Source organism: Manis pentadactyla, chromosome 18, assembly GCF_030020395.1.
Source record: "Manis pentadactyla isolate mManPen7 chromosome 18, mManPen7.hap1, whole genome shotgun sequence".
In the NCBI taxonomy this organism is placed as follows: Eukaryota; Metazoa; Chordata; class Mammalia; order Pholidota; family Manidae; genus Manis; species Manis pentadactyla.
Window position 1 is genome coordinate 7,010,077 of NC_080036.1, and position 14,654 is coordinate 7,024,730.

At 45.5% G+C, this 14,654-nt stretch overlaps 1 pseudogene; it reads left to right on the forward strand.

Annotated features, from left to right (window-relative positions):
- The first annotated feature begins 13,034 nt into the window (after positions 1-13,034).
- LOC130681509 (olfactory receptor 7A10-like) lies at positions 13,035-13,944 on the forward strand (annotated as a pseudogene).
- The last annotated feature ends 710 nt before the right edge of the window (positions 13,945-14,654 follow it).

Below are 14,654 nucleotides of genomic sequence, written 5' to 3' on the forward strand. Positions count from 1 at the left end.
GAAAGCAACCTTGTGTTCTCTCAGGGAGGGTCTCCTCAGTGCACGGTGGACTGTTTCCTATTTCAAAGTCTTGCATAAGGCTCTCCTGCAGTAGTTTCGGACACTTTACAGCTAAGGCGTCATCATGGCATTGCTAGTAAAGGGATGAGGTGGCCTTTTGCGTCCTCTTCTAGCACCTACAGGAAACCAGGACCACCCGCATGATTCCAAGTGTTTGGACGAAAGATCCAAGCATGAAAGGCCTTCTTCAGTGTGCTTGAATGCAGAGGTCTTAGGGCTGACTCTAAGCATTTAGCTTTAGAGAGACAGCAAAGGATGGTTTCTCCATGTAGATCACGAGAGTGCTGAGCTGCACGTGGTCAGTTCAGGCTGATAGAGTTGTGGCCCAGAGAAATGCTTTGTGCTGATGAAACGATGATCAGATGAAGGACTCCAACAGCCTCTTCCCTAAAACTTGTTGCAAGTCCTACTCTCAGCACACGTATGTTTCGGACTTAAGCTGGATTCAGAGAGGACACCATGCACACGTACGTTTGGGCATTCCACGGTGTATGAATTTGGAGAAAGCAACTGAAAGTGTTAGATAGTGAAGATTGATCTCAGTGACCCCAGAAAAATTTCCATTGCACGTTTGAATTAAGCTGCACTGGCCATAGGAGGAGGTTGCTTGACCGAAACTCTTGGTCCTCCCTGCTTTTCACCTGCTGAACAGAACGCCGATCCGTCCTGCTTAAAATGCTGTGCTGAAAGCAGCTTTCTTTGCCTCGTCCCCTGAGGCTGGGCAGAAGACCTCTTCACAGTATTCTCGTATCTGAGAGTGTAAGTATATGAAAGAAGCTCTATTTTTCACAGCAGTGTTTGGCTGCCTTTCTGAATATGGCTGAGTAGCAAATCACATGGTCTGAGACAGTCCCATACCTTCTCTGCAGTACAACAGCTCTGAGGTCTGGGGCCTCATCACAACCACGCTTTGGAGAAGCTTTAACACACCTGTTGCTTACATGATGCTTGGGGACTGAAAAATGGGCACTCAGGTTTCAGAGCTCAGACTGTGGCAAGGGAGACCAGCTTCTATACCACGCAGACAACCTGGGATTCTCTGAAGCAGCCAGGAAGTAGCAGGAAAACGCAACTTTTGAGAATTACAGGGAAAATTCGTTGTATGCGGGAATTTTTCGGACTGCCAGCCTTCCTCAGCAAGACTTCACTAAAATGGCAAAGCAAGCGAGCGCCCGTCGCCGCTCAGCAAAAGCGAGCACTACACAGGATTAATCGCCCAGTCGCTAAGAGTGCAGGCACACAAGACAGACTCTGAAAGCACACTGCAAGAAAAATTCGTTGTACGCGGGAATTTTTCTCACAGAAAGTCTTCCACAGCAAGGCCGCATATGACTGGCCCCACAAGCGAGCATCTGCTGCTCAGCCGAAGACAGCTCCACACAGCATTCACTCAGGTGCTTAGAGTGCACGCACACAGGACAGACACGGAACGCACATTGAAAGCTATTTCAGCATCTAGTGCAATGATGTCAATGAGTCCTTGAATGGGGCATTCTGCACTGCTTCCTTTCACCCACATAAGCTGAATCCAAAGCTGACTTGCCTCCACTGGGGTTATTTCAAAGCATCTTCTGTAACTTCCCATGTGGCTAGTGGGAATTCCTATTCCAGGCCCACTTACGTCGAGATAGAGGCCTTATAGAGAATAGTGCCTTCCACTACAACGTTTACTGCATTCCATACCACAAAGAAGCAAATTGCATGCAAGGCGCAAGCAACCTTGTGTTCTCTCAGGGAGGGTTTCCTCAGTGCACGGTGGACTGTTTCCTATTTCAAAGTCTTGCATAAGGCACTCCTGCTGCGGTTTCGGGCACTTTACAGCTAAGGCGTCATCATGGCATTGCTAGTAAAGGGATGAGGTGGCCTTTTGCGTCCTCTTCTAGCACGTACAGGAAACCAGGACCTCCCGCATGATTCCAAGACTTTGGACGAAAGATCCAAGCATGAAAGGCCTTCTTCAGTGTGCTTGAATGCAGAGGTCTTAGGGCTGCCCTTAAGCATTTAGCTTTAGAAACACAGCAAAGGATGGTTTCTCCATGTAGATCACGGGAGTGCTGTGCTGCACGTGGTCAGTTCAGGCTGATAGAGTTGTGGCCCAGAGAAATGCTTTGTGCTGATGAAACGATGATCAGATGAAGGACTCCAACAGCCTCTTCCCTAAAACTTGTTGCAAGTCCTACTCTCAGCACAGGTATGTTTCGAACTTAAGCTGGATTCAGAGAGGACACCATTCACACGTACGTTTGGGCATTCCAGGGTGTATGAATTTGGAGAAAGCAACTGAAAGTGTTAGATAGTGAAGATTGATCTCAGTGACCCCAGAAAAATTTCCATTGCACGTTTGAATTAAGCTGCACTGGCCATAGGAGGAGCTTACTTGACCGAGGCTCTTGGTCCTCCCTGCTTTTCACCTGCTGAACAGAACGCCCATCCGTCCTGCTTAAAATGCTGTGCAGAAAGCAGCTTTGTTTGCCTATTCCCCTGAGGCTGGGCAGAAGACCTCTTCACAGTATTCTCGTATCTGGGAGTATAAGTATATGCAAGAAGCTCTACTTTTCACAGCAGTGTTTGGCTGCCTTTCTGAATATGGCTGAGTAGGAAACCACATGATCTGAGACAGTCCCAGAGCCTTCTCTGCAGGACAACAGCTCTGAGGTTTGGGGCCTCATCACCACCACGCTTTGGAGAAGCTTTCACACACCTGTTGCGTACATGATGCTTGGGGACTGAAAAATGGGCACTCAGGTTTCAAAGCTCAGACTGTGGCATGGGAGACCGGCTTCCATACCACCCAGACTACCTGGGCCTCTCTGAAACAGCCAGGAAGTAGCAGAAAAACGCAACTTTTGAGAATTACAAGGTAAATTCGTTGTATGCGGGAATTTTTCTGACAGCCAGCCTTCCTCAGCAAGACTTCACTAAAAAGGCAAAACAAGCGAGCGCCCGTCGCCACTCAGCAAAAGCGAGCACTACACAGGATTAATCGCCCAGTCGCTAAGAGTGCAGGCACACAAGACAGACTCTGAAAGCACACTGCAAGAAAAATTCGTTGTTCGCGGGAATTTTTCTCACAGAAAGTCTTCCACAGCAAGGCTGCATATGACTGGCCCCACCAGCGAGCATCTGCTGCTCAGCCTAAGACTGCTCCACACAGCAGACTTCACTCAGGTGCTTAGAGTGCACGCACACAGGACAGACACGGAAAGCACATTGAAAGCTGTTTCAGCATCTAGTGCAATGATGTCAATGATTCCTTGAATGGGGCTTTCTGCACTGCTTCCTTTCACCCACATAAGCTGAATCCAAAGCTGACTTGCCTCCACTGCGATTATTTCAAAGCATCTTCTCTAACTTCCCATGTGGCTAGTGGGAATGCCTATAACAGGCCCACTTATGTCTTTGAGATAGAGGCCGTATAGAGAATACAGCCTTCCACTACAACGTTTACTGGTTTCCATACCACATAGGAGCAAATTGCATGCAAGGCGAAAGCAACCTTGTGTTCTCTCAGGGAGGGTCTCCTCAGTGCACGGTGGACTGTTTCCTATTTCAAAGTCTTGCATAAGGCTCTCCTGCAGTAGTTTCGGACACTTTACAGCTAAGGCGTCATCATGGCATTGCTAGTAAAGGGATGAGGTGGCCTTTTGCGTCCTCTTCTAGCACCTACAGGAAACCAGGACCACCCGCATGATTCCAAGTGTTTGGACGAAAGATCCAAGCATGAAAGGCCTTCTTCAGTGTGCTTGAATGCAGAGGTCTTAGGGCTGCCCTTAAGCATTTAGCTTTCGAGTCACGGTGTAGGATGGTTTCTCCCTGACCTGAAGATCACAAAGAGAAGAGAGCTGTGCTGCACGTGGTTGGTTCAGGCCGATAGAGCTCTGGCCCAGAGAAACGCTTTGTTCTGATGAGGGGATGAGCAGCGGAAGGAGTCCCAACGGCATCTTCCCTTAAACTAGTTGCAAGTCCTATTCTCAGCACACGTATCTCTTGGACTTCAGCTGGATGTCAGAGAGTACACCCTGCACACCTACGTTTCTTTGGCCATCCCACCACCGTGTGTGAGTGAGGAGAAAGTGACTGAAAGTGTCAGATCGTGAAGTTAGAGCTCAGTCATCCCCAGCACAATTTCCATCGCAGGTTTGACTTAAGCTCCACTAGCCACAAGGGGGAGCTCACTTGACCGACGCTGCTGTTCCTCCCTGCTTTTCGCCGGTTGAGCAGAACGCCCATCCGTCCTGCTTCCAGTGCTGTGCGGAAAGCAACGTTCTCTGCCTCTTCCCCTGAGGCTGGGCAGCAGACCTCTTCACAGTGTTCCTGTGTCTGGGAGTACAAGTATATGTAAGAAGCTCACCTCGCCACAGCAGTGTTTAGCTGTCAGTCTGGACATGCATGTCTGGGAAGCAAAGAAGTCACTTGGACTGAGACAGCCTCAGAGCCCTCTCTGCAGGACAGCAGCTCTGAGGGCTTAGGGCACTTGTGCCACCAGGCTTTGGAGAGGCTTGCACACACCTCTTGCTGCCATGATGCTCGGGGACTGAAGCGAATGGGCACTTCGCTTTCAACGCTCAGACTGTGGCACGGGAGGCCGACATACGTACCGCCCCAGAGACGACCCTGGGCCTCTCTGCAGCAGCCGGGAAGTAGCAGGAAGAAAGCGACTTTCTAAACGTCCAAGCTAAATTCGTTGTATGCGGGCTTTTTCCCCCCGACAGCCAGGCTTCCACAGCAAGGCCTCACGTTAATGGCCACACAGGCGAGCACCCGCCGCCGCTCAGCAAGGGAGAGCTCTAAACAGGAGACTTCAGAGCTCAGTCATAGAGCTCAGTCATCCCCAGCACAATTTCCATCGCAGGTTTGACTTAAGCTCCACTAGCCACAAGGGGGAGCTCACTTGACCGACGCTGCTGTTCCTCCCTGCTTTTCGCCGGTTGAGCAGAACGCCATCCGTCCTGCTTCCAGAGCTGTGCGGAAAGCAACGTTCTCTGCCTCTTCCCCTGAGGCTGGGCAGCAGATCTCTTCACAGTGTTCCTGTGTCTGGGAGTACAAGTATATGTAAGAAGCTCACCTCGCCACAGCAGTGTTTAGCTGTCAGTCTGGACATGCATGTTTGGGAAGCAAAGAAGTCACTTGGACTGAGACAGCCTCAGAGCCCTCTCTGCAGGACAGCAGCTCTGAGTGCTTAGGGCACTTGTGCCACCAGGCTTTGGAGAGGCTTGCACACACCTCTTGCTGCCATGATGCTCGGGGACTGAAGCGAATGGGCACTTCGCTTTCAACGCTCAGACTGTGGCACGGGAGGCCGACATACGTACCGCCCCAGAGACGACCCTGGGCCTCTCTGCAGCAGCCGGGAAGTAGCAGGAAGAAAGGGACTTTCTAAACGTCCAAGCTAAAATCGTTGTATGCGGGCTTTTTCCCCCCCGACAGCCAGGCTTCCACAGCAAGGCCTCACGTTAATGGCCACACAGGCGACCACCCACCGCCGCTCAGCAAGGGAGAGCTCTAAACAGGAGACTTCAGAGCTCAGTCATAGAGCTCAGTCATCCCCAGCACAATTTCCATCGCAGGTTTGTCTTAAGCTCCACTAGCCACAAGGGGGAGCTCACTTGACCGACGCTGCTGTTCCTCCCTGCTTTTCGCCGGTTGAGCAGAACGCCCATCCGTCCTGCTTCCAGTGCTGTGCAGAAAGCAGCTTTGTTTGCCTATTCCCCTGAGGCTGGGCAAAAGACCTCTTCACAGTATTCTCGTATCTGGGAGTATAAGTATATGCAAGAAGCTCTACTTTTCACAGCAGTGTTTGGCTGCCTTTCTGAATATGGCTGAGTAGCAAATCACATGGTCTGAGACAGTCCCAGAGCCTTCTCTGCAGGACAAGAGCTCTGAGGTCTGGGGCCTCATCACAACCAAGCTTTGGAGAAGCTTTCACACACCTGTTGCGTACATGATGCTTGGGGACTGAAAAATGGGCACTCAGGTTTCAAAGCTCAGACTGTGGCATGGGAGACCGGCTTCCATACCACCCAGACTACCTGGGCCTCTCTGAAACAGCCAGGAAGTAGCAGAAAAACGCAACTTTTGAGAATTACAAGGTAAATTCGTTGTATGCGGGAATTTTTCTGACAGCCAGCCTTCCTCAGCAAGACTTCACTAAAAAGGCAAAACAAGCGAGCGCCCGTCGCCACTCAGCAAAAGCGAGCACTACACAGGATTAATCGCCCAGTCGCTAAGAGTGCAGGCACACAAGACAGACTCTGAAAGCACACTGCAAGAAAAATTCGTTGTTCGCGGGAATTTTTCTCACAGAAAGTCTTCCACAGCAAGGCTGCATATGACTGGCCCCACCAGCGAGCATCTGCTGCTCAGCCTAAGACTGCTCCACACAGCAGACTTCACTCAGGTGCTTAGAGTGCAAGCACACAGGACAGACACGGAAAGCACATTGAAAGCTGTTTCAGCATCTAGTGCAATGATGTCAATGATTCCTTGAATGGGGCTTTCTGCACTGCTTCCTTTCACCCACATAAGCTGAATCCAAAGCTGACTTGCCTCCACTGCGATTATTTCAAAGCATCTTCTCTAACTTCCCATGTGGCTAGTGGGAATGCCTATACCAGGCCCACTTACGTCTTTGAGATAGAGGCCGTATAGAGAATACAGCCTTCCACTACAACGTTTACTGGTTTCCATACCACATAGGAGCAAATTGCATGCAAGGCGAAAGCAACCTTGTGTTCTCTCAGGGAGGGTCTCCTCAGTGCACGGTGGACTGTTTCCTATTTCAAAGTCTTGCATAAGGCTCTCCTGCAGCAGTTTCGGACACTTTACAGCTGACGTGTCATCATGGCCTTGCTAGTAAAGGGATGCGGTGGCCTTTTGCGTCCACTTCTAGCACCTACATGAATCCAGGACCACCCGCATGATTCCAAGACTTTGGACTAAAGATCCAAGCATGAAAGGCCTTCTTCAGTGTGCTTGAATGCAGAGGTCTTAGGGCTGCCCTTAAGCATTTAGCTTTCGAGTCACGGTGTAGGATGGTTTCTCCCTGACCTGAAGATCACAAAGAGAAGAGAGCTGTGCTGCACGTGGTTGGTTCAGGCCGATAGAGCTCTGGCCCAGAGAAACGCTTTGTTCTGATGAGGGGATGAGCAGCGGAAGGAGTCCCAACGGCATCTTCCCTTAAACTAGTTGCAAGTCCTATTCTCAGCACACGTATCTCTTGGACTTCAGCTGGATGTCAGAGAGTACACCCTGCACACCTACGTTTCTTTGGCCATCCCACCACCGTGTGTGAGTGAGGAGAAAGTGACTGAAAGTGTCAGATCGTGAAGTTAGAGCTCAGTCATCCCCAGCACAATTTCCATCGCAGGTTTGACTTAAGCTCCACTAGCCACAAGGGGGAGCTCACTTGACCGACGCTGCTGTTCCTCCCTGCTTTTCGCCGGTTGAGCAGAACGCCCATCCGTCCTGCTTCCAGTGCTGTGCGGAAAGCAACGTTCTCTGCCTCTTCCCCTGAGGCTGGGCAGCAGACCTCTTCACAGTGTTCCTGTGTCTGGGAGTACAAGTATATGTAAGAAGCTCACCTCGCCACAGCAGTGTTTAGCTGTCAGTCTGGACATGCATGTCTGGGAAGCAAAGAGGTCACTTTCACTGAGACAGCCTCAGAGCCCTCTCTGCAGGACAGCAGCTCTGAGGGCTTAGGGCACTTGTGCCACCAGGCTTTGGAGAGGCTTGCACACACCTCTTGCTGCCATGATGCTCGGTGACTGAAGCGATTGGGCACTTCGCTTTCAACGCTCAGACTGTGGCACGGGAGGCCGACATACGTACCGCCCCAGAGACGACCCTGGGCCTCTCTGCAGCAGCCGGGAAGTAGCAGGAAGAAAGCGACTTTCTAAACGGCCAAGCTAAATTCGTTGTATGCGGGCTTTTTTCCCCCTGACAGCCAGGCTTCCACAGCAAGGCCTCACGTTAATGGCCACACAGGCGAGCACCCGCCGCCGCTCAGCAAGGGAGAGCTCTAAACAGGAGACTTCAGAGCTCAGTCACCCCAGCACAGGAAGAGAAATCAGGAAAACAATTCCTCTCACAATTGCATCCAGAATAATAAAATACCTAGTAATAAACCTAACCAAAGAAGTGAAAGAATACTCTGAAAACTACAAGTCACTTAAGGGAAATTAAAGTGGACACTAACAAATTTAATCTCATCCCGTGATCGTGTTTAGGAAGACTTAATATCGTCAAAACGGCCATCTTTCCCAAAATAATATACAGATTTGATGCAATCCCTATCAAATTACCTACATCATTCTTTATTGAACTGGAACAAATAATTGAAAAATTCATATGAGAACACCAATGACCCCGAATAGCCAAAGAAATCCTGAGAAAGTAGAATAAAGTAGGGGGGATCTTACTTCCCATCTTCAAGCTCTACTATAAAGCCATAGTAATCAAGACAATTTGGTACGTGCACAAGAACAGACCCACAGTCCAGTGGAACAGACTAGAAACTCCAGACATTAATCCAATCATATATGGTCAATTAATATTTTATAGAGGAGCCATGGTCATACAATGGCAAAATGGCAGTCTCTACAAAGGATGGTGCTGACAAAACTGGACAACTACATGTAGGAGAATGCAACTGGACCGTTGTCTATCCCCATATACAAAAGTAAATTCGAAATTGATCAAAGATCTGAATGTAATTCATGAAACCATTAAACTCTTGGAAAAATACATAGGCAAAAACCTCTTGGACATAAACATGAGTGACCTCTTCTTAAATATATCTCCCTGGGCAAGTAAAACAACAGCAAAAATGAACAAGTGGGACTATATTAAGCTGAAAAGCTTCTGTACAGCAAAAGACACCATCAATAGAACAAAAAGGAACCCTACAGAATGGGAGACTATATTTGAAAATGATAGATCCGATAAAGGCTTGACGTCCAAAATATATAAAGAGCTCATGCTCCTCAACAAACGAAAAGCAAATAATCGAATAAAAAATGGGCAAAGGAGCTGAACGGACAGGTATCCAAAGAAGAAATACAGATGGCCAACAGACACATGAAAAGATGCTCCACATCGCTAATTATCAGAGAAATGCAAATTAAAACTACATTGAGGTATCACCTCACACCAGTAAGGATGGCTAACATCCAAAAGACAAACAACAACAAATGTTGGCGAGGCTGTGGAGGAAGGGAACCCTCCTACACTGCTTATGGGAAGCAGAATGATGGTTCCTCAAAATGCTCAAAACAGACTTACCATTTGACCCAGGATTTCCACTCCTAGGAATTTACCCTAGGAACGCAGCAATCAAGTTTGAGAAAGACAGATGCACCCCTATGTTTATTGCAGCACTATTTACAATAGCCAAGAATTGGAAGCAACCTAAATATCCATCGGTTGATGAATGGATAAAGAGGATGTGGTACATATACACAATGGAATATTACTCAGCCATAAGAAGAGTCCAAATCCTACCATTTGCAGCAACATGGATGGAACTGGAGGGTATTATGCTCAGTGAAATAAGACAAGCAGAGAAAGAGATCTCACCAAGGGATCTCAGTCATCTGTGGAGTACAAGAACAAAGGAAAAACTGAAGGAACAAAATAGCAGCAGAATCACAGAACCCAACAATGGACTAACAGGTACCAAAGGGAAAGGGACTGAGGAGGATGGATGTGTAGGGAGGGATAAGGGGGGGAAGAAGAAGGGGGTATTAAGATTAGCATGCATAATGGGGGTTTTGGAGAAAGGGGAGGGCTGCACAACACAGAGCAGACAAGTAGTGATTCTATAACATTTTGCTATGCTGATGGACAGTGCCTCTATAGGGGTTTATAGGGGGGACCTGGTGTAGGGGAGAGTCTAGTAAACATGATATTCTTCATGTAAGTGTAGATTAATGTTAACAAAAAAAAAAAGAAAGAAAAGGGGGATTACTCCCTGATAGGATAAAACTAACTGTAAATCAATGATTTACATATCCTTTAAATATCCTTAATTTTGATCACTTAAAGGGGGTCAGATGTTCGGCTATGGAGATACATTTTTCTGATAATATTCCTTTCTCTTAAAAAAAAAAAGAAAAAAGCAGTTTCTGTGCGGTGACCTCCAATGAGTTCTACAGAATTGTGTAAAGGGCATGTCAAAGTGTGGGCAAAGGGTCTGTTTGTGTTTATACAGAGGATGAAAACCTTATTTGTTCTACCCAGAAAATGAACTAAGATACGATATGAAGAAGAACTTCCAACATCAACACTCTCTGGAAGGATCATACCAGAAGTTGATCATCAAAAATCCTCAACAAAGATCCAGGCGCTGCTACAGTTGTAGCTGCATTCATCCCACCGGTTCCTGGACTTGCCATGGGAATGAATAAGGAGATATCTAAGCTGGTTTGTGCATACAGTAAAACAACAAATTTGACTGGATCTATACTGTTGGAACTCAACCAAGAATTAGGAGAAGTGCAAGTTGTAGCGTTCCAAAATCTTACAACTACAGACTATCTACTGTTAAAAGAACATATGGGATGTGAACAGTTCCCAGGAATGGGTTGTTTTAACTTGTGTGATTTCTCTCAGACTGTTCAAGTTCAGTTGGACAATATCCATCATATCATAGATAAATTTTCACAAATGCCTATGATACCTAACTGGTTTTCTTCGTTTCAATGGAGATGGCTGGTAATTACAGGTCTGCGTTGGTTATGTAACTGTATTCCTATTATGTTAATGTGTGTGCACAATTTAATTAGTAGTTTAAAACCTATACATGCTGAAGTTACTCTACAAGAAGATATGTCAAAGAAATAATCAATCTTCCCATACACAAAAGTTAACTCAAAATGGCTTAAACACTTAAATGTAAGTCATGAAACAATAAAACTCTTAGAAGAAAGCATAGGCAAAATCTTCTGAATACAGGTATGAGCAACTTCTTCCTGCACACATCTCCTCGAGCAAGGGAAACAGAAGCAAAAATGAACTCTTGGGACTAAAACAAACTAAAAGGTTTCTGTACAGCTAGGGACAGCATCAACAGAACAAAAAGGTATCTATCCTACAGTATGGGAGAATATATTTGTAAATGACATATCCACCTAAGGGTTGACATCCAAAATATATAAAGTACTTTCATGCCTTAACACCCAAGAATCAAATAACCTGATTAACAAATGGGCAGGTGATATGAAGAGGCAGTTCTCCAAAGAAGTAATTCAAATGGCCAACACATGAAAAGATGCTCCACATCATTAATCATCAGGGAAATGCAAATTAAAACCACAATGAGATATCACCTCACACCAGTAAGGGTGGCTAGCATTGAAAAGACTAAGAACAACAAATGCTGGCAAGGATGTAATAGTGTGGAATCCTCCTACACTGCTGGTGGGAATGTAAGCTAGTTCAACCATTGTGGAAAGCAATATGGAGGTTCCTCAAAAAACTAAAAATAGAAATACCATTTGACCCGGGAATCTCACTCCTTGGAATTTAACCAAATAATACAATTTCTCAGATTCAAAAAGACATATGCACCCCTATGTTTATAACAACACTTTTTACAATAGGCAAGAAATGGAAGCAACCTAAGTGTCCATCAGTAGATGAATCTATAAACACGATGTGGTACATATACATAATGGAATACTATCCAGCCATAAGAAAGAAACAAATCCTACCATTTGCAGCAACATGAATGGAGCTGGAAGACATTATGCTCAGTGAAAGAAGCCAGGTAGAGAAAGACAAGTGCCAAATAATTTTCCTCATTTGTGGAGTATAACAATGAAGCAAAACTGAAGGAACAAAATAGCAGCAGACTCAGAGACTCCAAGAAGGGACTAGTGGTTACCAAAGGGGAGGGGTGTGGGCGGGCAGGTGGAGAGGGAGGGAGAAGGGGATTGAGGGGTATTATGTTTAGTACACATGGTGTGGGGAATCACGGGGAGAACAGTGTAGCACAGAGAAGGCGCATAGTAGATCTCTGCCAATCTTGCTGCACTGATGGACACTGACTGCATTGCAGTATGGGTGGTGACTTGATAATATGGGTAAATGTAGTAACCACATAGTTTTTCCATGTAAAACCTTCACAAGAATGTATATAAATAATACCTTAATAAAAATGTTTTAAAATAAAAATAAACAAATAAATAAATAAATCTCCCTGAAAAGAAAAATTATACCATGATAGTGCAAACATCAAAATTAAGTGCAAAATGAAGGGTTATTTTCTGTGAGAATGTTTTAAAAAATGATTCATGAGGGATACGAATTGTAACAGTCAGGAAGAGGAGATGGAGCTTTGAAGACAGAGAGGAGATGAAAATTTCCAAATAGACCCATGAGCAAGACTCCACACAGAGGGAAGGCTCTGAGCCTTGGAGCTGGGGTGTCTGGTGACAGTGCAAGTCAGTTTCCATGACTGGGAGATCAATGCATAGGAGGTGCTAAGGTCACGTTACACTACATAAAAATTTCTAAATAAATTTCTGAGATTTATCAAACATTTTATAAAGGGAGATTAAGTCCCAACTCAACTTATGATATAAGAAGGAAATTCCTCATTATCTTGACAAAAGTGTTATGAAGCCATGGATTGTGGCCTCCAAGATTTCAGGTCAAATGAACAGAGTTTCCCCAGCTGTTGAAGAGGGGAATAGCAATTTTCATGGATACCATGGGGTGTTCCCAAATGCCACACAGAATTTCTCATTTAAAGTGTAGAACACAGGACCTTTGGGGGAAAAGGCTGAGGGTAGATAGGAATTAATAATAAGAGATGATGAGGGGGACACCTTGAGGAGAATAATTTGCATACAAAATTATGATTATTGACTTAGTGACTGCAAAATGTAGATTGTATAATTTCACTGCATTAGTAATGCCAATTATTGAAAATTAATCATGTTGTTTTCCTGTTTCCTGGTAGTCATCTCTACCACATGGACCCAGGAAATAATACACAAGTTACATTGTGTATCAGAACTTCAGCCCTTCATATTTGGACCGTGCCTGTGTTTGGGAACCTGCTCCTCATCCTGGCTGTCAGCTCAGAATCCCACCTACACACACCCATGTACTTCTTCCTCTCTGACCTGTCCCTTGTGGACATTGGCTTCACCTCCACCACCAGCCCCAAGATGCTGCTGAGCATCCAGGTGCAAAGCCAAGAAATAACCTATGCAGGATGCACCAGCCAAATGTTTTTTTCATACTCTTTAGAGTTTTGCCCCCTCTCTCCTGAGTGTGATGGCCTGTGACTGGTATGTGACCATCTGCCACCCTCTGGACTACATGGTCATCATGAACTCCGGGGACTGCTGTGGCTGGTGTCCTGGATCATCAGTGCTCTTAATTCCTTTCTGGAAAGCTTATTGGTGGTATGACTGCCATTTTGTACAGATTTGGATATCCTCCATTTTATCTGTGAAGTCAATTGTCTGATTTGCCTGTTCTTACACCTTTATATTTGACACAGTGATGGATGTCACAGCTGTGCTCCTGGATGTTGGTCCCCTCAATGGGATACTTTACTCCTACTCTAAGATAGTTCCCTCCATACATGGAATCTCATCAGCTCAGGGCAATATCAACCATTTTCCACCTGTGCATCTCACCTCTCCACTGTCTCCTTGTTTTATTGTAGAAGCCTAGGTGTGTACCTCAGCTCTGCTGCTACCCCCAGCTCACACTCAAGGGCAGCAGCCTGTGATGTACACTGTGCTCACACCCTTGCTGAACCCCTCCATGTACAGTTTCAAGAATAAGGACATAAATAGGGCTCTAAAAAGGTTCATAGGGATGACAGATATAATGGGTCCAATTGTCCTAGGAATGAAGAAGTGCCTGTGATGTCAGGACTCAAAGCCTCAGAGCCAGAATTTGCTATTTTTAAAATCAGATATTGGAAGTAGAACTTGTTCCTTCTATTTAATTCCTGAATTTTCTTTTTTTAGTTCAATTTCTCCATTCAGTTTAAGTCACTCACCTTATAAAGCTTTCTTCTGTGTCTGACATACAGGCAGTATTCCTTTTATTCACTTCTTATTTTCTCATAGTTTTGCCCAAACTTGATCCAAAATATTTGGAAATTCCCATTTCATATGGTAGCATGGCTTTCTTTTCAAATGATACATATCATCCTATTTTTTTAACTGAAAGTATAGTCACAAATCCTATTATTTGTAAGGAAAAAACTACTTTTGACAAGCAAACTAAGTATATAGTTTGATAATAATGGAAAATCTGTGGAATCATGCTGTACGTCTGATACATTGAAGTATGGATTTTGGTGTCCATGTGCAAAGTTTTTATTTTTCCATTGAGATGAAGGATTGTTTGGCATGTTTATGCTTTTTTATTGAATTCTCTTCCTGCTTATGCCAGGCATTAAAATCAGAACTACCTTTACATTTATGCAAGGGCAGCCCACACTCCACTTTCTCCAATTTAAAATTTCCAGTGATACCTACAAATATGACTGCACTGCTCTACATGAAATATCTCTGTTTTCTAGATTTTATCATAAGCACAAAATGGCAAAATGGGCAATGATTAAATGA